Source organism: Nicotiana tabacum, chromosome 22 (genome assembly GCF_000715075.1).
Source record: "Nicotiana tabacum cultivar K326 chromosome 22, ASM71507v2, whole genome shotgun sequence".
Classification (NCBI taxonomy): domain Eukaryota; kingdom Viridiplantae; phylum Streptophyta; class Magnoliopsida; order Solanales; family Solanaceae; genus Nicotiana; species Nicotiana tabacum.
Window position 1 is genome coordinate 75,271,650 of NC_134101.1, and position 22,965 is coordinate 75,294,614.

Sequence of the window (22,965 nt, forward strand, 5' to 3'; positions counted from 1 at the left end):
GTAATAATAATAATAATAATAATAATAATAATAATAATAATAATAATAATAATAAAACTATTAGTTTATATAAGTTAAGAACATTTAATTCATCACATTGACGTTTCTTTATAAGTAGAATTTTCCTTCTAATTTTTACAATAATATCCTCCATACTATTATGTTTAAAATTTTCATTATAATTTCGTTCGTAAAATTATAATAACTGTTTTAAGTAAAAAATATTACACATTTACTTTTCTTACTATTTTTAAAATTTTTGATACGTCGCATACTTACTGGTAGTTCAATATATATTGCTTTACCAATATTATTATGGTGTTTGCATAGATAAAAAGAGTTAGCAATATGTATATTTGAATGGTAATAATTCATATATAGTTTCCTTTATGCCTAACGTCTGATGTAAATATATATACTTTGTAAAAGCTTTTTACTACAAGAAAAAAGACATTTAGTGAGGAAATTTTTGATTGCTAAAAACGCATGGAGGATCTCGATTACTCTATATCTCAATAATTATCACACGGAGAGCCACAGAATGGACCAACAATACCTACTAGAATAAGCAATATTAGCTCGAGTTACAGTAAAATAGTTTAACTTGTCAACTAAACTTCTATATCTTCAAAGTTGTCATGGTAAAAATTTAACATTTTGATCCTAGGGTATCAATGAATCTGCATTTTCTCATCCTCCTGCTGCTTCAAGAATTATATAAGTGCTTACTATCGTTGAGAGATGGGAATTGCTTAATCTGAATTGAACTACCACAGTACATAGGAAGTAGCATAACTTGTCTATTCTTAATCTCAAAATGCTAATGGAAATGTTTTCTTTCAAGGTAACAATGACATCCTGATCATTCCCTATGATGAATTGATGACTAAATCATCTACATAGCCTATGTAACTACAAATTTTTGCGTCGAGAAAAAAATAAATAATCAAGACTAGAAAATTGCGTAACAAATGTAATATTTAATTTCAATAAATGATGAGTGTTACAATTATCTCTATGGTATTCCTCTGATTCTTAAAGAATATAAACTATCTTAACGAGCTTGATTTTGATTTTGATTCAAGGGCTTGTAAAGCTTGGTCTTGAATCTCCTTCTTGAACTTGAATTTGGATTTGATCACGAACAAGTAATTTGATCTTGAACGCCTTGGTATTTGATTTGCCTTCGTTCTTGATCTTGAAATTGAGCTTGTAGCTTGAGTGATTGAACTTGTAGCTTGTAGAGAAATCTGTAGGCTTTGATCCACGAGCTCTATGCTTGCCTTTTGTTCTCAATTCCGGTGTCTTTTAACTTTATGAAGACCTCTATTTATAGTTGTAGGGAGTAGTGTGGCTCTGGGATTTGATTGGTCCGTTTGAACTGACCAATACCATCTAGACACTTGGCACAACTCTATTGGTTGTTGATTTGATGTGGTATGCCACCCTTTCTTGACACATGGCATGATTTCATTAGCTCATTTATTAGGCTTGGATTGCCACATCACTTGACACATGGCATGATTTTTGTAATAACCCGACCACTCATTTTTAGCAATTGCACTTCGCTCCGTAGTTTGGGGGCACGGGTAGCCCCGTATGAAGTATTATGACTTGTGTGAATTATCGGCGTTGGTTTCATGTATTTCGGAACTTGTTTGGAATAATGAATTCATTGTTGAAGCTTTAAGTTTGAAGAGTTGACTAAGTTTGATTTTTTAGTATTCGATCTCAGATTGGAATTTTGATGATTCTGTTAGGTTCGGATGGTAATTTTGGACCCCGGGTGTATGTCCGGATTTGCATTTGGACAATTCTAGAAGGTTTCGATACTAATTGACGAAAGTTAGAAATTTGAAGGTTTGGAAATGTTCATAGGTTTGACGAGGTTTGACTTTATTGATATCGGGGCCAGGTTTTGATTCCTAAAGTTATAGTATGTCTGTTATGTCATTTATGACTTGTGTGCCAAATTTGAGATCAATCTGAGGTGTTTAGGCTTGTTCGTCGTAAGTTTTGAAATTTAAAAGTTCAAAGTTTATTAAGTTTGATTCGAGGTGCGATTCGTCATTTCGATATTGTTATGCGTGATTTGAGGCCTCGAGTATGTCCGTGTTATGATATGGGACTTGTTGGGATGTTCGGACGTGGTCCCGAGGGACTCGGGAGTGTTTTGGATCGAATTCGGATCATTTTCCTTCATTTTGGCATTGTTGGTTCTGCTGAGCTTCTGGTTTCCTTGTTCGCGATCGCGTAGGGTTAATCATGATCGCTTAGGGTTAATCGCGATCACGTAGAGTTTTTTGATGGTTGGGGAGAAGTTGTTCATCGCATTCGCGAGTCCTCATACCCGTTCACGAGTCCTCAGACGCGTTCGCGTAGGTTGCTGCAGAGCGAGCATCGCGTTCGCACAAGTGTGCATGCGTTCGCGTAGTGATTTGGGCTGAGCTGGGCAGAGGCTGGCTTCTCCTTCGCGTTAGCACTGATTGTGTTGCGATCGCATAGTTCAGATGCATGTGGTTATTGCGTTCGCATGGATAGTTACGCGATCGCGTAGGGTAATTGTTGGGAGGCAGTGGTGGTTGTTCTTTGCGTTAGCGAAGGTTGATCCACGATCGCGGAGGGTAATTCTGGGCAGTGCATTTTTGCCATATGGATTGGGGTAAGTGTTCTCCATTCATTTTTTTATTATATTTCGTGATTCTATCTTCGTTTTTGGCAATTGGATTATGAATTTTAAAGAGAAATTTGGGAGTTTTAGCCTAAAGTTTCATAGAGTGAGTTTTTGAGTTTTGAACATCGATTCAGAGTCGGATTTGAGTGAAACTAGTAAGGTTGGACTTGTAATTGAATGAGTTGTCGGATTTTATAAGTTTCATTGAGTTCCGAGGCGCGGGCCAAGGTTTGACCTTTTGGCCGATTTTGGGCTTTTGATTAAGGATTCGACCTTTATCATTTGGAATTATTTCTTTAGGCATTAATTGATGTATTTGAGTTGCTTTTGGCTAGTTTAGAGCCGTTTAAAGGTCGGCGTACGCGGGATGGCATTTTTGGAGCATCGCCTGGCTTGCTCGGTATTGGATTTGGCTTGTTCAAGGTAAGTAACACTTCTAAACTTGGAGCTTAGGGTATGAACCCTGATTATACGTGTTATGTGATTTGTTTGAAGGTGACGCACATGCTAGGTGACGGGCGTGTGGGTGTGTACCATAGAAATTGAGACTCGGCCAATTCCGTATGGGGATCGGGCTGCATGCCGCAACATGTTTTATTGATTTATGATTGGATTTGGCTTATTATAGCGCTTGGGCTAAAGAAGCCCCTTCGGAGTCTGCACACCCACAATGAGCGCATTTGATATTATATTGATGGATGGATCTTTCCTGGGCATGGATCTTGCCTAATTATTTATATTAAGGGATGAATCTTCCCTGGTCATGGATCTTGCCTAATTATTTATATGTAGGGATGGATCTTCCCTGGGCTGGATTGGCCATATATAGTACTGAGTGACTGTATGTCAGTTATCATATATATATATATATATATATATATATATATATATATATATATATATATATATATATATATATATTTGGGATGGATTTTCCTATACAATACTGAGTGACTGTGCGCGAGTTGTCATTTATATTTGGGTTGAATCTTCCATGTACAGTGCCGAGTGACCGAGCGTGCAGATTATTAAGCGTGATGAGTGGAAATGCGAGACAGTGAGATTGGGTACTCTGAGAGTGTGAGTACATGAGTTCATCATTGTGTTGCATTGCATTAGACATGCATACTTGATATATAGGCATAAAGAAGTATTTTTCCTCATGCCATCTGATAATGAAATTTCTTATCTGTTGTTAAAGTTTTTTTTGAGAAAAATCACAAATTTCAAACTTACTCATATTTTCGGTGATTTCGGCAAAAGATTTGAGTTTTACTGTTATACTTGAAAAGAAAATATTTATTTTCCGGAATTGTATACGAACTGAGCATTTATTTATTGGGTTATTTCTTGTACCATCTTTATTATATTGTTATGAACTGTTGCTGGTTATTGGAGTTGGACTCTGACCTTTGTCCCATCTCGTCACTACTTTCAACCTAAGGTTAGGTTTGTTACTTATTGAGTACATGTGGTCGGTTGTACTCATACTACACTTCTGCACCTTGCGTGCAGATTTTGGATAATGATGTTGTTGTGTATGACGGAAGCTAGCATTGAAGACGTACTTGCGTTCCAATTACAACTGCCTCTTGTTCATGGTTGCCCTAGACTTATGAAAATCTGTTTATGTACATTCGGACAGATGATGTATTTAATTCATATTAGCTTTGTAAACTCTAAATCTTAGAAACTCATGATTTGTACTACCAGTTCTTGGGAATTCTTGTATAACAGTTCAGTTGTATTATCATTTCTTCTCTTAATAAATATCATTTGAACTGGTTTGTTGTTAACTGGCTTACCTAGCGGGTTGGGTTAGGTGTCATCACGGCTAGATGAATTTTGGGTCGTGACAATTTTATTGACTTGTTCTTTTAACTTGGATTGCCACGTCACTTGACACGTGACATGAGCCTGTACTTTAGGATGGGCTACTAACTATTTGGACCTTGGACTAGTAAAATGGGCTCATCTATTTATAGCCCGATTGAATGGGCTAGAGTGAATAAAATTGGACTTTAATTTAAATCCGCATTGGACTTAAATAATTTTAATTTGAGCTTAACATTTATTGAATTTAGGAATTTATTCAAATTTTATATGAATTTTTAATTCCATAAAATTCATATGTTTACAAATGCCCCAATTTTAAGTCTTATCGTGGTATGAACTTGTGCAATTTTTCGCGATTAGGCTTGAAGTACTAGTAAAATTTTGTATGTGCAAGTCAATCGAGGCGATCATACTTTGCCTAAGAAATTGGTGGTTAATGTATTTGGCCCAGGTAAACATTCCGAAGCAAGCGTATGTAATTTAAAAGGATTATCGTCCATAGCTATTTTACTTGCTCATGGAATAATGATGCTATCTTTTATACTTTAATATTTCATCTTTGAGAAGTTTTTTTTTCCTTCCATTTTACGCCAGATGAGTTAATTGCAACATTCAAGTGTTTCCTTGAAGAACTATACCCATAGGCCATAGCTAACTAAACTTCTCGCCACATCGTTGCCCGGGAATAGCTCGATTTGGCGTCCAAGTCCTTTCCAGAGTGTGGACTTAAAGATTGAATGGATTAGAATAACCTCTAGACTTATCGGGACAATATTCATCATTAGAGGTTGGATATGAATAGGATTATATTATTTAGGCCTATCAAAACAATTTCCATCTCAAACTACCTCCAAAATTCACGATATAACTTTTCTCTCTTTTAGCAAACTTGGGAATACCAAGGAATCTTCTGTTGTTTTTCAGAAGGTGATACTCTCATTTGTTATTTTCACATTTAAGAAGCAACTTGAATAGTTGTCATACATTTCATCATGAATAAAAGTGCTGTATTATTTTCGAGAAGAGCAAGTACTTCTTTAATTTGTCCATATCACTTTTTTAGTACTTCCTTTTTGAAAGAAAAATTCACATGTGAAGGTATTCTTGGACTTTGTTCTTTTATCCCAAACTTTATTTTCAGTTTCTTTTCTTTTTCAAATATGGAGAAGTACGACATCACTTTCTTTTGCTTTTGTACCATTGCATGATGGCTTTATTTACTGCAAAAAAATATACTTTAATATATGCATTGATTACTTACTTGGATCATGATATAAAGTAAGGTCCAATCAGGTTCTTTATAAGTTTTCACAGAACGCACGCATACAATAATAAGTAAATGATATAATAGAATTTTACGTGAAAAACTCACAGCTCACGGGATTAAAAATCACGACCTACCCTTGTAGGATTTCAACTTTACTACTGAGCAAACTTTAGATTACAACATATTGTAACCTATGAATTAACCTCTTAATCCCTCACTAACTTGTAACAGCTCTATTACAAGCCACTTTGTAATAACTATATTACAAAAACTTACAACTTGACTAACTCTAGCCAAGACACAAACACAAGGATTATGATTTTACAAATATTTCCTACACAATGCTTCTAACTAAGCTAAGTAGGAATTACAAGTAAAGTGCTTTAACAAAGGTACAACACAACTAAGGACATGTAATGACTCAATACAGGAAACTGATCATTCGTTATGTTGTTCTTTGTTCGTGATGCCAGATTGATACAGACTTGAGAGAATGCTTGATCGATTCTGAATATGCAAAAGTTTTGTTTTGCCTTTGCTTGATGCTAATAATTCATTTGTGACATCACTTGGATGATGCAAGCAAGTTAGGTAAAGGGCATTCCCGATAAAGTTGACTGTTACACTATTTTTGTACTGTTGCGTATGCATGCAACAACTTTACAGTTGTGAGGAGTTGACTTGTACTATCACCAAGGGAACTGGTGGTCATCTGTTCCCTCTGTTATTCCTTTGATACTGAAGAGTTGAACCACATCCCCGACTTGAGACTTGTTGTTCTTTAAGTACTTGAGAATGTGTAACAGTTTCCTTATCTGATTCTTATCATTTAGTTTGTTAGATTATCAAAACATAACAGGATACATATAACCTATCAGATCCTTCGTGAATTCATCCCTGCATTTTTTGTGTACAAGTTACAAACGAACAGATGCTCGCTTTTGAGTATCCACAACTTTTGATGGCCTTTGGGAGGTTAGTGGATATATCCTGTTGTTTCTGTTTTAAAAACTTGAGGCACTTGCCAGGTTGATTAGTCACTGTCAGATCAGTAGTCTTTTTCCTGGTACATGCACATTTTTCTGGAGGAAATTTTTTTTATTGTCAATAATTAATGAACTATGGTTTCAAAAGTTGTATATAAAATTCTCTTAAACTTTTCTTTAATTCAGTGCGCTCTTCTTTTCATCCGTGCGTTACTCGCAGCAATCCAAAGTGGAACAACATCTTTGCAACTACCATCAATATTATAACACTAGTAAATCACTTGACTTTATATGTTTTTCCTGGAGTCTTTAATGGAATTGACTTGATTGTCTTTAGATAAAATACTTTTGCTATGATTCCATCTTTGATCCGCGTAAGTTGGCTTTTTACACGAACTTAACCAGTTGCGCTCTTAAACTTCCAATAGGCTTAGCTTATGTAAGTCATTTTCATGTACTGGTCTCTCGGCACGTGCATTACACGTGTATATCGAGTCATGTAGAAACTTTTGAGTATTGAAAACTCAAATCTTTAGTTTTCTTAGAAAAACAAAGAACTCGTCCGATGATTTTCCAAAAGAGCATGTACAATTTGATTCCGCTATCTTTCATCATTCTTAGTTAACTCGAAACTTGAATTAAATGGAATACTGTGTATACGATCAAAACCGATTCTTAGCCATAATGATCGGTCGAGACAATGACGTTTCAATCGAATGGTATCCACATGACAAGCTCGGACGAATTCCGAAGTAGGGACGTCGAGCTTCGCGCTATAAACGGCAAAACTCGATATCATTATCGAACCCGTGGGGGTTCGACCTAACACCGAGCTCGAGCTCCAAGGCAAAACTCGATATCAATATCGATGCCCCAAGGCAGAACCGAGCTCGAACCAAGACTGGGGGTTCGACCTAACACCGAGCTCGAGCCAGTGCCAAGCTCGCAGACAAGAGCCGTTACAACCGCATCGAGGGAGAGAATCTTGGCGAGAATCAAGGAAGAGACAAACCATCACGGGTCCTCCACTAAATGTATTATTTTATTATATTGTTATAGATAAAGCAGTGATCCTCTACTATAAAAAGGGGGATAGACTGCAATAGAGGCAAGTTCTCCAAGAGACATTAATATTTTATTGTGCTTGTTTTTCTAACTCATTTCAGTCTTCCCGTCCAGCATTCCCATTTTATAGCAAAAATACATGTATTGTCATTTTTGTATCAAAGAGATTCGCATACCCTTAGAACCATATCTAAATTTAACGTTATCTGATTTTTTGAGTAAACAGTTTGGCGCCCACCGTGGGGCTAAGGGTAACAGTGATTGTTCGATATAAATCTACAGTACACTCCAGCTTACAACTTCAAAATGGCTCTATATATCGACCTCGAAACCGGCCTTCAAGATAAAACCAACAACTTGACGCCCGGAGCCGGAAGGCTACCTGACGACGGCAACGAGGCTCGAATCGAAGAACCCGAAATTCGAGCCGAAGTACCATTGGATATCAATTCACAAATAGCTCTAGAAGCGAATCAGCGTTCTGAACTAGAAAGAAGCGTTCAGGGCGGTGCTCGACCCATAGCCCGAGACACCTGCAGCACGAGGGAAATCGGGGTCAGCTTGCGTATGATTTTCAAAATGTTACAAGCCCAACAACAGCGATAGCTCAGTTGCAGAGCCGAACTCATATGCAAAGCGGGCCGAACTCCAATCCACTTCTTCGAGAAGTCACCCCCAGAACAGAGCCCGCCGTAGTGAAATCAAACGAGCAGGAATCGGGGACCGCTCCTGAAATTGCTAAATTGCTCGAGGAACTCACAAAACGAGTCGAAGCCAACGACAAAAAAGTGGAAACGTACAACACTAGGGTCGATCAAATCCCGGGGGCTCCGCCAATGATAAATGGGCTCGATTCGAAAAAATTCATACAAAAGCCTTTTCCCTCGATCGCGGCCCCAAAACCAATCCCCAAAAAATTCCGTATGCCCGAAATTCCCAAATATAACGGTACGACCGATCCTAACGAACACGTCACCTCCTACACATGTGCCATCAAAGGCAACGATTTGGAGGATGATGAGATTGAATCCGTGTTGTTGAAAAAGTTTGGAGAGACCCTCGCAAAGGGAGCAATGATCTGGTATCACAACTTACTATCAAATTTCATCGATTCTTTTGCCATGTTAGCAGATTCGTTCGTAAAAGCACATGCTGGTGCCATAAAGGTTGCAACAAGGAAATCAGATCTCTTCAAAGTAAAACAAAGGGGTAACGAACTGATGAGGGAATTCGTATCCCGATTTCAAATGGAACGTATGGACTTGCCACCGGTCGCAGACGATTGGGCCATACAATCTTTCACCCAAGGACTGAACGAGCTAAGTTCGACGGCATCACGTCGGCTGAAACAAAATTTGATCGAGTACCCAGCAATAACTTAGGCAGATGTACACAACCGGTACCAATCAAAAATCAGGGTTAAAGATGATCAATTGGGAGCTCCGTATGGGCCCGTACGTCAGAACCACACAACCACTAAGAATCAGAAGGAAATCAATAGAGAACAAAGGTCAAACAGAGACCGATACCAATCGTACGGCACAGATCGGGTGAACAACGGTTCAGCACGTGATGCGGTTCGGAACAACCGAAGGACTGATCGGGGACAAAATTCTCGGGGACTTATGAGCAAGAGCGGCTTTGACAAATATGCCGATCCTATAGAAGTCCCTCGATTATCGGAGTATAACTTCAACATTGGTACATCCGCCATCATATCGGCCATCGGACGCATCAAAGACACCAGATGGCCTCGACCCATGCAGACTGATCCTACCCAAAGGAATCCTAATCAAATGTGCGAATATCATGGCACCCATGGCCACAGAACGGAAGATTGCAGGAAACTAAGAGAGGTAGTGGCCCGCTTATTTAACAAAGGACACCTTCGGAAATTTCTGAGTGATAGGGCGAAGAACCATTTTAGGAACAAGGAATTCGGCAAGCAAAACGTGCCAGAAGAACCGCAACACATCATTCACATGATCATCGGCGGCGTCGATGCCCCTCAGGGACCGATGCTCAAACGCACTAAAACATCGATTGTGAGGGAAAAACGATCTCGAACTCAAGATTATACACCCATAGGGACTTTGTCCTTCAGTGATGAAGATACAGAGGGAATCATCCAACCCCATAATGATGCACTGGTAATATCCGTACTCATAAATAAAACTAATATTAAGCGTGTGTTAATTGATCCAGGTAGCTCGGCCAACATCATCAGATTGAGGGTCGTAGAACAGCTCGGCCTGCAAGATCAGGTCGTACCCGCAACTCTTGTTCTAAACGGATTCAATATGGCATGTGAAACCACCAAAGGCGAGATTATCCTACCAATAAACGTGGCCGGAACCATCCAGGAAACAAAGTTTCACGTGATCGAAGGTGATATGAGATATAATGCCCTTTTCGAAAGGCCGTGGATCCACAACATGAGAGCCGTACCGTCGACCCTACACCAGGTCCTTAAATTCCCAACATCGGGAGGTGCCAAAATAGTGTACGGAGAACAACCGGCCGCAAAGGAAATTTTCTCCGTCGAAGAAGCAAAATCAATATCCTCATCTTCGCCGATAAAAGGATCAGGTTCAGAAGGAGACACAATCGGAGAGCAGAGCGCCAAATAGCAATCACAGACATCGGCTTTGACCCAGCCAGGTAAGCAGAACATTGAAGAAGATGATGACGACCGATGGATCCCTCGATCCTTCGTAACCCCCGATGATTTCGATGCCACCAAATCAATAATTGAGGAAATGGAGCAAATTATACTGATCGAACACTGGCCCGAATGAAAGGTATACCTGGGAACGGGTTTGAGCCCCGAACTCAGGAAGAAACTCATTCAATTTCTTATCAATAACATCGATTGTTTTGCCTGGTCCCATTTAGATATAACAGGGATCCCGCCGGACATAACAGCGCACCAGCTAAGCTTGAACCCTAGGTTCAGACCGATGAAGCAAAAAATAAAGTCCCAGTCCGAGGAAAAGCACACATTCATAAAGGACGAGGTAACCAAACTTCTCAAGATAGGGTCCATTCGGGAGGTAAAATACCCCGAATGGTTAGCCAATGTAGTTGTAGTACCTAAAAAAGGAAACAAACTTAGAATGTGTGTGGACTATAAGGATTTGAACAAAGCATGCCCCAAAGATTCCTTTCCACTGCCCAACATCGATCGCATGATCGATGCCATGGCCGACCATGAGATCCTCACCTTTCTCGACACCTATTCCGGGTATAATCAAATTTAGATGATCCCGGACGACCGGGAAAAGACTTCATTTGTGACCCGACATGGAACGTATTGTTATAACGTAATGCCCTTCGGGCTAAAAAATGCAAGAGCTACTTATCAACGCATAGTAAACAGAATGTTCGAAGAACAAATAGGTAAAACAATGGAAGTCTATATTGATGACATGCTAGTTACGTCCCTGCGCGCAGAGGACCATTTGGCCCTTTTGCAGGAAACGTTCGAGATTCTGCGTAAATATAACATGAAGCTCAACCCCGAAAAATGTGCTTTCGGGATCGGTTCGGACAAGTTCCCCGGCTTCATGGTGTCAAATTGGGGAATTGAGATCAACCCCGACAAAATCAAGGCCATCGAAGACATCACCATCGTGGACAGCGTGAAAGTTGTATAAAGGTTAACGGGAAGAATTGCAGCCTTAGGCCGGTTCATTTCAAGATCATCAGATCGAAGTCACAAATTTTTCTCCCTACTCAAAAAGAAGAACGACTTCGCCTGGACACCGGAATGCCAACAAGCGTTACAGGATTTGAAACGATATCTATCGAGCCCACCACTACTTCACACTCCAAAAACCGACGAAAAACTATACTTGTACTTGGCGGTATCAGAAGTCGCCGTAAGCAGTGTCCTAGTTCGAGAAGATCAAGGTACGCAATTTCCCGTTTATTACGTAAGTCGGACCTTAGGAGAAGCGGAAACTAGGTATCCGCACTTAGAAAAATTGGCACTTGCACTGGTAAGCGCATCTAGAAAGTTAAGGTCGTACTTTCAATGTCACCCCATAAGCGTATTAACCACCTACCCACTCCATAATATTTCACATAGGCCCGAACTATCAGGCCGATTGGCCAAATGGGCCATCAAACTCAGTGGGTACGATATCGAATATCAACCCCGTACGACCATCAAGTCTCAAATTTTGGCAGGCTTTGTGGCCGACTTCACGCCAACCCTCATACCCAAAGTCGAAAAGGAACTCCTTTTGAGATCGGGTATATCGTCCGGGGTATGGATCCTTCTTACGGACGGTGCTTCGAATATAAAGGGTCCGGATTAGGCATAGTTTTGAAACCCCCCACGGGTAACATTATTAGGCAAGCTATTAAAACTATCAGATTAACTAACAACAAGGCCGAGTATGAAGCCATGATTGCAGGTCTCAAACTAGCTAGAAGCCTGGGGGCAGAAATCATTGAGGCTCATTGTGACTCTTTGCTGGTGGTAAGTCAAGTAAACAAAACCTTCGAAGTCCGAGAAGGTAGGATGCAAAGGTATTTGGACAAACTGCTTATCACTTTACACAATTTCAAACAATGGACCCTACGACATATTCCACGAGAACGGAATAATGAGGCTGATGCTCTTGCAAATTTGGGATCGTCGGTCGAGGTAGATGATTTGAGCTCGGGGACTGTCGTTCAACTTTCAAGATCGGTAATCGAAGATGGGCACGCCAAAATAAATTCTACTAGCTTAACCCGGGATTGGAGAAACAAGTATATTGAATACTTAAGAAACAGAAAGCTCCCTTCAGACCCTAAAGATTCCAGGGCCTTACGAACTAAAGCTGCTCGATTCACGTTGGCTGCGGACGGAACACTATATCGAAGAACATTCGATGGACCGATGGCGGTATGCGTGGGTCCGGGAGATACCAATTACATCCTCCGGGAAGTACACGAGGGCACTTATGGCAATCACTCCGGTACCGACACATTAGTTTGAAAAGTGATCAGAGCGGGGTATTATTGGATTGATATGGGCAAGGATGCGAAAGAATTTGTTCGTAAATGTGACAAATGTCAAAGGTTTGCGTCAATGATCCATCGACCCAGAGAGCAACTTCACTCGGTCCTATCCCCATGGCCATTCATGAAATGGGGAATGGGTTGAAGCACAGGCATTAGAGAAAATAAGAGAGAAAGAAGTTATAGACTTTATTTGGGATCATATCATATGCCGATTCGGGATACCCGCCGAAATAGTGTGCGACAATAGGAAGCAATTCGTTGTCAACAAAATCACAAAATTCTTCGAAGATCACAAAATAAGGAGAATATTATCAACACCATACCACCCCATTGGGAACGGTCAGGCCGAATCAACGAACAAGACTATTCTTCAAAACCTGAAGAAGAGATTGAACGACGCAAAAGGAAAATGGAAAGAAATCCTACCCGAAGTCCTTTGGGCATACCGAACAACGTCAAAATCCAATACGGGGGCGACCCCATTCTCCTTAATATATGGTTCTGAAGCATTAATACTAGTCGAAGTCGGTGAACCTAATCCCAGATTTCGATTCATGACGGAAGAATCAAATGACGAGGCTATGAACACCAGCCTTGAATTATCGGACGAAGGACGAGAAGCTGCCCTCATCCGATTGGCCGCCCAAAAGTAACGAATCGAAAGGTATTATAATCGAAGAACTAAACTTCGCCATTTCAAGCCCGGGGACTTAGTATTAAGAAAATTCACCATCAATACTCGGAATCCAAACGAAGGAAAATTAGGACCATATTGGGAAGGACCATACCAGGTGCTCGAGAACGTCGGAAAAGGATCGTACAGGCTCGGCATCATAAACGGCAAACAGCTCTCAAGCAGTTGGAATGTATCACATCTAAAACGGTACTACTGCTAAGCTACGACCTTTCCATATTCATATAACTGACCCATGCAGAAGTTAGAACAAGAGCTGAAGAAGATCTTTCGCTTAATAGCACGCGTTGCACTCTTTTTCCCTTAGACCGATTTTCTCTCAAATGGGTTTTTCGGCAAGGTTTTTAATAAGGCAACCATCGATCGTGCTGCACTTTTGACAATATTCGAGGTCTCTTTCCAACCGACCTCGAATACCGGGAGGGGGGGCATCAGGGCCCTCAAATACATCGAGTTCAGATGCAAGAAAATCATCTCACAACAAAAAGGTTCCAACAGGAAAAATTGTAAGAGCCAAATGGTCAAAATGAACCATGCTCATATAGATTGGCCCAAACATAAATACATGTGCAATGACTTGAGATTTATTGTGCAACCAGAATTAAGCCTACGGGCTACTTTCATTCCGAGTTTGAAATAATCACTCGAATATTAAGCCTACGGGCTACTTACATTACTTCGAGTTCAAATCATTCACTCGACTAAGCCTACGGGCTATCTTTATTTCGAGTTCGAGCAAACACTCACTCGACCATTGTGCCTACGGGCCACATTATCTCGAGTTCGAAATATTCACTCGACCATTATGCCTACGGGCTACTTACATTACTTCGAGTTCGAATCATTCACTCGACTATTAAGCCTACGGGCTACTGTTATTTCGAGTTCGAGCAAACACTCACTCGACCATTACGCCTACGGGCTACTTACATTACTTCGAGTTCGAATCATTCACTCGACTATTAAGCCTATGGGCTACTGTTATTCCGAGTTCGAGAAAGCACTCATTCGACCATTAAGCCTACGGGCCACATTACTTCGAGTTCAAATCATTCACTCGACTAAGCCTATGGGCTATCTTTATTTCGAGTTCGAGCAAACACTCACTCGACCATTGCGCCTACGGGCCACATTACTCGACCATTGTGCCTACGGGCCACATTATCTCGAGTTCGAAATATTCACTCGACTATTAAGCCTACGGGCTACTGTTATTCCGAGTTCGAACAAGCACCCACCCGACCATTACGCCTACGGGCTACAATATTTCAAGTTCAAAATATTCACTCAACGGCTAATAAGCTACTCTTACTCCGAGTTTACATTAACTTAACCAGTACATTACACCTACGCATTATGTTCCTTCAAAGTTTGAATCATCGACTCAACAAGCAAACCCAGGGGCTACAAATCTGATCGATCAGAGAGATTACAAGATCAACATTCGATCAAAAGTCTTCACAAAACAAAAACAAGTTGACCTCGTTATACATATATATGCAAAAATTGCCTACGTGATTAAATTGCAAACAAGTTGGGAATGTTATAACATGTACCTTTGGGGTGAGACTAGGGTGATTAACATGATAAGGAGATTATGTTATGATTTATATTAGTCGTATGACATCTGTGTGTTATGTTTTGAAGTCAAGCGAGTTGTGGAACAAAAGTCGATGAAAATCATCACAAGTTACATTCATAAGTTTTACTGAAACTTTGAGTCAAATGTAACTGCGATTTTCTCCCAATATACTTAGAGTTATGGGGTGTTCTACCAATCAAATTAAAGATCTATGAGTCTATTTTCCAATTCATTAAACCATTTGTCAATACGACATCGGAGTAGAGAGATATGGGCATTTTTGCGATACTGCGCAAGCTGCTAGGTGACAAGTAGGCGTGTCACCTACTTGCTTAAATGAAAGCCCAAAAATGGGCCATTTCGGGTCGTCCAAAGAGGCATTTTAAAGGCCTATTTTATTCATATATTAGACTTAAAATAGATCATAATAACCAGACATAAGCTCTGCAAAAAAAAATCCTTCCAAAAATTTTCCACAAACCCTAATTGATTTTCTCTCCCTTTCAAGTTCTAATTGGAGGTAAAACCTAGAGTTTGAAGAACCAAGATAGGAGCTGAGTTATCCAACAAATAAGGTGCGTTTACTGCTCTCTTTCATCCAGTTTTTCTTCTGAAAATTCATGGTAAGTCGTTCTATACTTGTAAGAACTCGCGGGATGGTGATCGAAAGCCGTGAGTTCGAGTTATTCACTTGTAGCGGACTGTTTTGTGGACTGTTTTGTGTTGCTGTTGGGCTGCGTGTTTTACTACTGTTTTGTGGAGTTTTGGAGGAGGAAGGGTGTGTAGAAACACCATATAAATGTAGGGTGGTTGGCTGGTCGTTCGTCATAACATTTCCGGGTCGTTTGACACTACTACGGTGGTCGTTTTGTGTATGAAGAGATTGGGGTGTGTTGGGCTATTTTTTAGTATTTGATGGTGTATATAGGGCTGGAAAATGATGTATATATGTTGTTATTGTTCTGTTCTTGTATTGTTGGTGTTATCTTGAATTTGGAGGAAGTAAGGATTATAGGGGAGATGCTGCCCGTTTTAATACAAAATAAGTTTGTCGTTCGTTGTGCGATAGTTGTACCTTTCGTAACTTAACGATAGTATTATTATCATTCTTGTAGATTAAGGTGCGAAGAGGTGAGTTCAACTTGGTGATTGGAAAGATTGTGATAAGGTATGTTAAGGCTAAGACCTTCCTTCATTTTGGAATGATCTCGTAGCTACATGTGTTAATAATGAGACATAAAGAGAAGTTCGTATTCATGAATTTATTCACATTATTCTAGTCTCATAAGTTACAATATTATTCCTTATCGGGACTTCATATTCAGTTTAGTTTTGTCTTTATTCAGTCAAGAGAGCAGAGGGTATATATATATATATATATATATATATATATATATATATATATATATATACAGTATTACACTATTTTCACCACCATCGAGCTATAATCGGTGGGCAGGCCCCTATTGGGCAACCTCAGATCAGATGGTAAGTTATATACCAAGCCTACTGTGGCCGAGCGCCTATGAGCGAGCCCAGAATGGCCAAGATACAGAGCCTAGTATGGCCGAGCGCCTATGAGCGAGCATACTACGGCGGAGTAGTTACACGTTCTGAGCCCTATAGGGCTGGACATTTATTTTACTTACTATATTGAGAGAGTTGAGTCAGTATCAGCAGGTAAGTATATCTCCAGATCATCTTTGACTCCCAGTTAATTTCAGTTATCATATTATCAGTTCAGTTTCAGCTTTCAGTTATTTTATTGCCTTACATACTCGGTACATTATTTCGTACTGACGTCCCTTTTCTGGGGGCGCTGCATTTCATGCGTGCAGGTTCAGACAGACAGACGGGTAGACCTCCTCAGTAGGTGTTTCCCGAGTTCAGCCTGATTGGTAAGCTCCACGTCTTTCGGAGTTGCCAGGTCTAGAGTTTTGTGTACATTTTATGTATATCTGTATATATGTTATGGGTAGGTCGGGGCCCTGTTCCGATCACAGTACATCTATCAATAGAGGCTTGTAGACATATCCTGTTGGTTAGTGCCGTATGTTGGGTTTGTAGGCTTGGTATGTATAATTTGGTGGTTTGTCAGCTGTAGTAGCTATGACGGCCTTGTCGGCCTAGCTTTATATTGATGTTTAGTTAGCGCTAGTTTCCATTCAGTTTTATATTTTGCTTAGCAAATTATCTTGCAAGGGGGCCCCATGACCAAAGTATGACATTATATGTTCAGAGTCCCTTAGTCGCAATTTGGTACGCCAGGTTAGGTGAGGCACCGGGTGCTGGTCTTGCTCATAGGTTCGGAGCATGACAGTCTCCCTCCGAGACCTACACTTGGCAAGTTCGGCAACCCAATGAGCTCGAGTATCGGCGGTCTTCGTTGCTTCCCGGGCCTCCATCTGAGCAGCCTCAGCATCAGCCCGATATGTAGCAATGGACTTATTCGCCAAGACTTTCGACGACTAAACCTCTGCCTTAGCCTTAGCAAGTCGTGTTTCAAGCTCTTCGATATTCTTAGCTTGAACCGACCCCTTTTTCTTGGCACTTCGAAGTTGAACGTCGACCGATAATAATTTTGTTAAGATGGTTTCTTTTTCCGCTGCCAGGCGATCGAGGGTCTCCTTCCACCGATTGCATTCAGCTCGGATTTGATCGACTTCTTCTCGAAGTAACCTGATCTTTTCGATATTTTGCTACAACTGAGACAACTAAGGGTTAACTTCCACGGTTGAGTCAGACCCATACTTTAACAGAACTAGGCTCACCTGCTTATCGAGCTCGACCCCTTCTTCACGGACCTAGCCAAATCCGCTTGGAGGTCCTTTATAGCCTCGTCCTTTTGGCTGCAAAGAAGCCGCATGGCATCTCTCTCACCTGAGACTTTCCGGAGCTCGGTCTCACACTGGCTAAGATCAACTCAAAACCTACTAATGGCCTGCACAGTAAGAAACACGAGTCAAGTATGGAAAAGAACAAAGAAACCAAGTATGGAAGAATCATTACCCGAGTAATGAAATGCTGAGCCTCCTCTAATAAAAGAGAAGCGTCACCAATATCGGAACCATCATCGACTCCAGTAAAACAATCCCTAAAAGGATCCCCTGCACCAGAGCCTTCGCCGATATCGGGAGCTTTCAACTCTCGAGCTTCCTTCAACGCCTCCTCAGAAAAAGATGGAAGAGAAGGTGAATGACCCATCGTCATAGTCCCGAGCAAATCACTCGGAGTACTCCGGTCGAGACTCAGGTCTTCGGAAACAACCCCGGCAGTCACAGCCGCCATCGGCTCGAGAGCTCTGGCAACCTCGATGGCCTCCGTAGATCGGACTACCAAAGCCGAGGAGCTATTTTCTTCTTCTTTTTCTTTTTCTCTCAGTCGATGGACTGAGTCAATCGAAAGGGAAATTACTTTTCTCCTCACCCTTCGAGTTTTGGGCTTGGGGTCCTCTGACTGAGAGGAAGCTCTTCGCTTCTTATCTTTTCCCTGTTTAGAGACTTAGGACTTGTTTCCTTCTTCACCACTCGAAGGCCTCAAAGCGGCATCCCTGGTTACGCCTGCACAAAAGGAAATCGGTGACGAATATAACGCAAAGAATACTTCGAAGGAAACAAAAAGAAAACCTTACCATGGTTCTTGGCCTCCCATCTGCCTTTTGCCAAATCGCGCCAGGTGCGCTCGGCGTAAGAGGAAGTTGAGGCAAACTTCTGAACCCAGTCCTCGAGGTCAGGCACCACTTGTGGCATCCATGGGGCAGCTGAACATCAGGGAAGGACATCAGAAAAAATCGGAAAAGGGTATGAAAGGTGAACAAAAATCACTTACGGTCAAAATTCCATTCTTCAGGGAACGACATCTTCTCCTCCGGAATGAGATCACGGGTCCTCACTCGAATATAACGACCCATCCAACCCCGATCCTTGTCTTCATCGATGCTCGACATCAAAGCCTTCGATGCCCGACGATGGAGTCTGATTAGTCCTCGAAAGATCTAAGGCCGATACAGTCGTATGAGGTGGTTCAGAGAAAAATCCAACCCCCGGCTTTGATAGAGAAGAAACGCAACAAGATCACTATACTCCATAGAGAGGGATGAATTTGGCCAAGGGTGATTTGATACCTTTTGCAGAAATCAATAATCACCGGGTCGACGGGTCCCAGTGTGAAGGGATAAGTATAAACACTTAAAATTCCCTCCACGTAAGTGGTAACACTCTCATCAGAAGATGGAATTTTCAACACAACCTCGGAACCCCAGTTGCAGTCTTTTCGGACGGCCTCGAGGTGATCCTCCGTTATAGAACACGTATACATCGATACATGTTCACATCGACCCAGAACGGAGGAAGGATTCTCCACCTTAAAATCGGTCTTCAAAGTGCACGGGCCAGGAACATAGTCATGAACTGACGGCTCTACCGGCGCCTTTTCATCAGACGGCCGTGAGGAATAAGCTTTCTCCTTCTGAGGTACGGTTTTGGAAGTTTTTTCGCCATTGATATGAAAGGAAAGAGTGCAAAGGATGGTGAAGAAATAGACAGCACCAAAATTCTGGTATGGGCGGCCCCGTAGCAGCGAAATAGAGAGGATAGATAAGAAAGTTTGGAAGAAGAGAAGGCGCAAAAGTGGTAAAGGGTGTATGGAAAGACTATTTATAGACTAAGGCATGACAGTTCGGTATCAGCGGTGGCCGACCACCATCTGACACACATTTAATGCTTCGGTAAAACCGAGTCAATGGGACAGCTATCACATACGTCAAGATCAGGTTCGATAGAAACGTCAGCATAAATTTGATCGAGCCGTAGGAAAATCATATCGTTCCTTGCCACATTCTTTCCAAGAAACGAGGGGACTATTTGTGTACGGTCAAAATCGATTCTCAGCCATAATGACCGATCGAGACAATGACGTTTCAATCAAAGGGTATCCATATGACAAGCTCGGATGAATTCCGAAATAGGGACGTCGAGCTTCGCGCTATAAACGGCAAAACTCGATATCATTATCGAGCCCGTGGGGGTTCGACCTAACACCGAGCTCGAGCCCCAAGGCAAAACTCGATATTAATATCGATGCCCCAAGGCAGAACCGAGCTCGAACCAAGACTGGGGGTTCGACCTAACACCGAGCTCGAGCCAGTGCCAAGCTCGCAGACAAGAGTCGTTACAACCGCACCGAGGGAGAGAATCTTGGCGAGAATCAAGGAAGAGACAAACCATTATGGGTCCTCCACTATATGTATTATTTTATTATGTTGTTATAGATAAAGCAGTGATCCTCTATTATAAAAAGGGGGATAGACTGCAATAGAGGCAAGTTCTCCAAGAGACATTAATATTTCATTGTGCTTGTTTTTCTAACTCATTTCAGTCTTCCCGTCCATCATTCCCATTTTATAGCAAAAATACATGTATTGTCATTTTTGTATCAAAGGGATTCGCATACCCTTAGAATCATATCTAAATATAGCGTTATCCGATATTTCGAGTAAACATAGTGATCTCTTTCATGTTTAAGATGTATTCTCATACCGATTCTTGCAAGTTGTACCCATATTTCACTCAAGTGCTTCCCTTTCTTTTTGAAATATATTTTGCACTTATATAGCTAGAGTCCAGTAACTTTACGTGAACAACAGATTCTACTGACTCGAAACTTCATATGTTTTTAGAAGTTACTCCCTTTTCTTTGGTACATCTTGAAAGCTAACAATGTATCCTTTTTGTTTGGACAGTGACCAAAACTTATTTTAAAAAAAGGTCGTGAATAGTCTAGGCATTTTTTTCACAGGTAATATTTCTTTTCAACTTGCCTGTTATTTTATGGTCATTCTTTTTATTTTTCCTCTCTTTTTTGGCAAGAGTTTGATAAACCAGCAATATGAGGTTCTTAAAATCTACTTCTCCTTAAATTTCGCTCATTTTGGTAAAGACATTACTTCATACGAGGTAAAGGCAGCATTTTACACGACGTGGAGACATTACACCATCTCAAATATAAGACTTTTTTTTTAGGCAAAGACAATTACACCGTCTAAGCCACACTTTTATTTTATTTGGGGCAAAGACCATTCCGTATGAGCCGAATATTTTTATGTCTAAAGCGAAGACCAAAAAATGCAACTTTTGGTTAAAATAATTTAATTTGTATTGTAATGGGTTAAACCTAGTTAATAATAATACTTCTAGGTATGGGTTCCGAAAGAGTGAATAATATTAAACAGATCTGGTAGTGGATGGATAACAGTGTGCATTAACTATCTCGAAAAGTATGAGCAATAATGTAGCAATAAATAGCAATAAATAACAGTAAATGACATTTAAGTAAATAAGAGAAGTGATTCACCCAATAAAGGATGGACTAGACGATTGTCCCTCCTGATAATGATGAGTGACAGACAAATCCTAGAATGTTCGAATTATTCTCGGATCTGATGGAAAAGTAAGGAATAATATGAACGAGAATTTTGATGAAAAGGTAGTGTTTGTATCTTAGTGAGAGAGAGAATCTTTTGTCAAAAATCTGTTCTTATCGAATGAATATCACATGCCCCATATCATTATTTTTTTTCTATTTATATGAGATATTTTCCTAATAAACCCTAATACTACAAGTGTAGAGAATATCCACTAGAACATTCTCTTTAATATTCTATTTTGAAAACTAGTCATTACAGATTCGTCAACGGTGCTCGACCTCGACCATTGCTGACATCTCGACCACGAATCTCGCTGCTTCCTAGTCAACCTCGACTGATGACAACTCGAGGACTCTTCCTTTAGTGTTATCTCATCTTAAATATTCTATGGCAGATCTTGACCCATACTGTTAGTCCCTCCGCTTATTGAGGCCGGCCTCATGCGGGCTTGATGAGCGGATTCTGTTTACAATGATCGAAACGAATGGACGAGCTAACCGGGTCATGATGATTGGGGCGACTTGGTAGCGTGGCCCTTTGTGAACCGCAATATTTGTGCGGTCCATGAATCAGGGTGACCTCATGATGTCGTGCGTCATTATGACACGTTTTTCGATGCGTTGCTTCATTTTGCGTACGTCTTTTGATTGAATCTGCCTCTCTTATGGTGCCGGTAATGATGAATCAATTTCTTAGTTTTGACGCTTGAATTTCTATAAATAGGAGTGTGTGGGTATAATTTCAACCTTCGCGAAATCCTTGCACCAAAACTCTGTACCTTCTTCTTCCTCCTCCATTGTTGTGCATTGTTTTTAATTTCTTCCTGTTTCAACAATCTCTATTGTTTTCGATTCTCCGTTGTTTGATACCTTCCTTTCTTTTGTTGAAAATATGTCTAACGTACCTTTTGGGGCCCATGAGGGAAGTGATTCGGTCCCTCTGGCGATTCTGTTTCCTCCTCCTGCGGAGAACGTTCCCACTGCCACAAAGGACGGAGGCTTCCCGGCTGTGGAAAAGATAGTTCCTCACAACCCCGATGTCAGGTCTGATTTCTCAAAATTGCCTGAAGACGAACCCGAAACATTTAAATCAACGATGAAGGAGGCCGATTTATCAGAGCTTAAAGCAAAGTACGACCTTCCTGACCACGTCAAATTGATCCCCGTCGGGTGGGATGCGGTGCAGCACCGCCGTCCTTGGTATTGTGCATTTTACGCCTACCCCTTTCATGTCGGCTACACTTTTCCTCTCCTCCAACTAGCGGAGGAATTCTGTCTCTTCTACAGTGTTTGCCCGGCTCAACTCACGCCATATGTTTACAAGCTCATAAAGATGCTCACCAAGTTCGCTGAGTTGTCGGGGTCAAGATCACACTTTGACATCTGATGCACCTATTCGCCCCCAGCTTTTATAGGGAGACG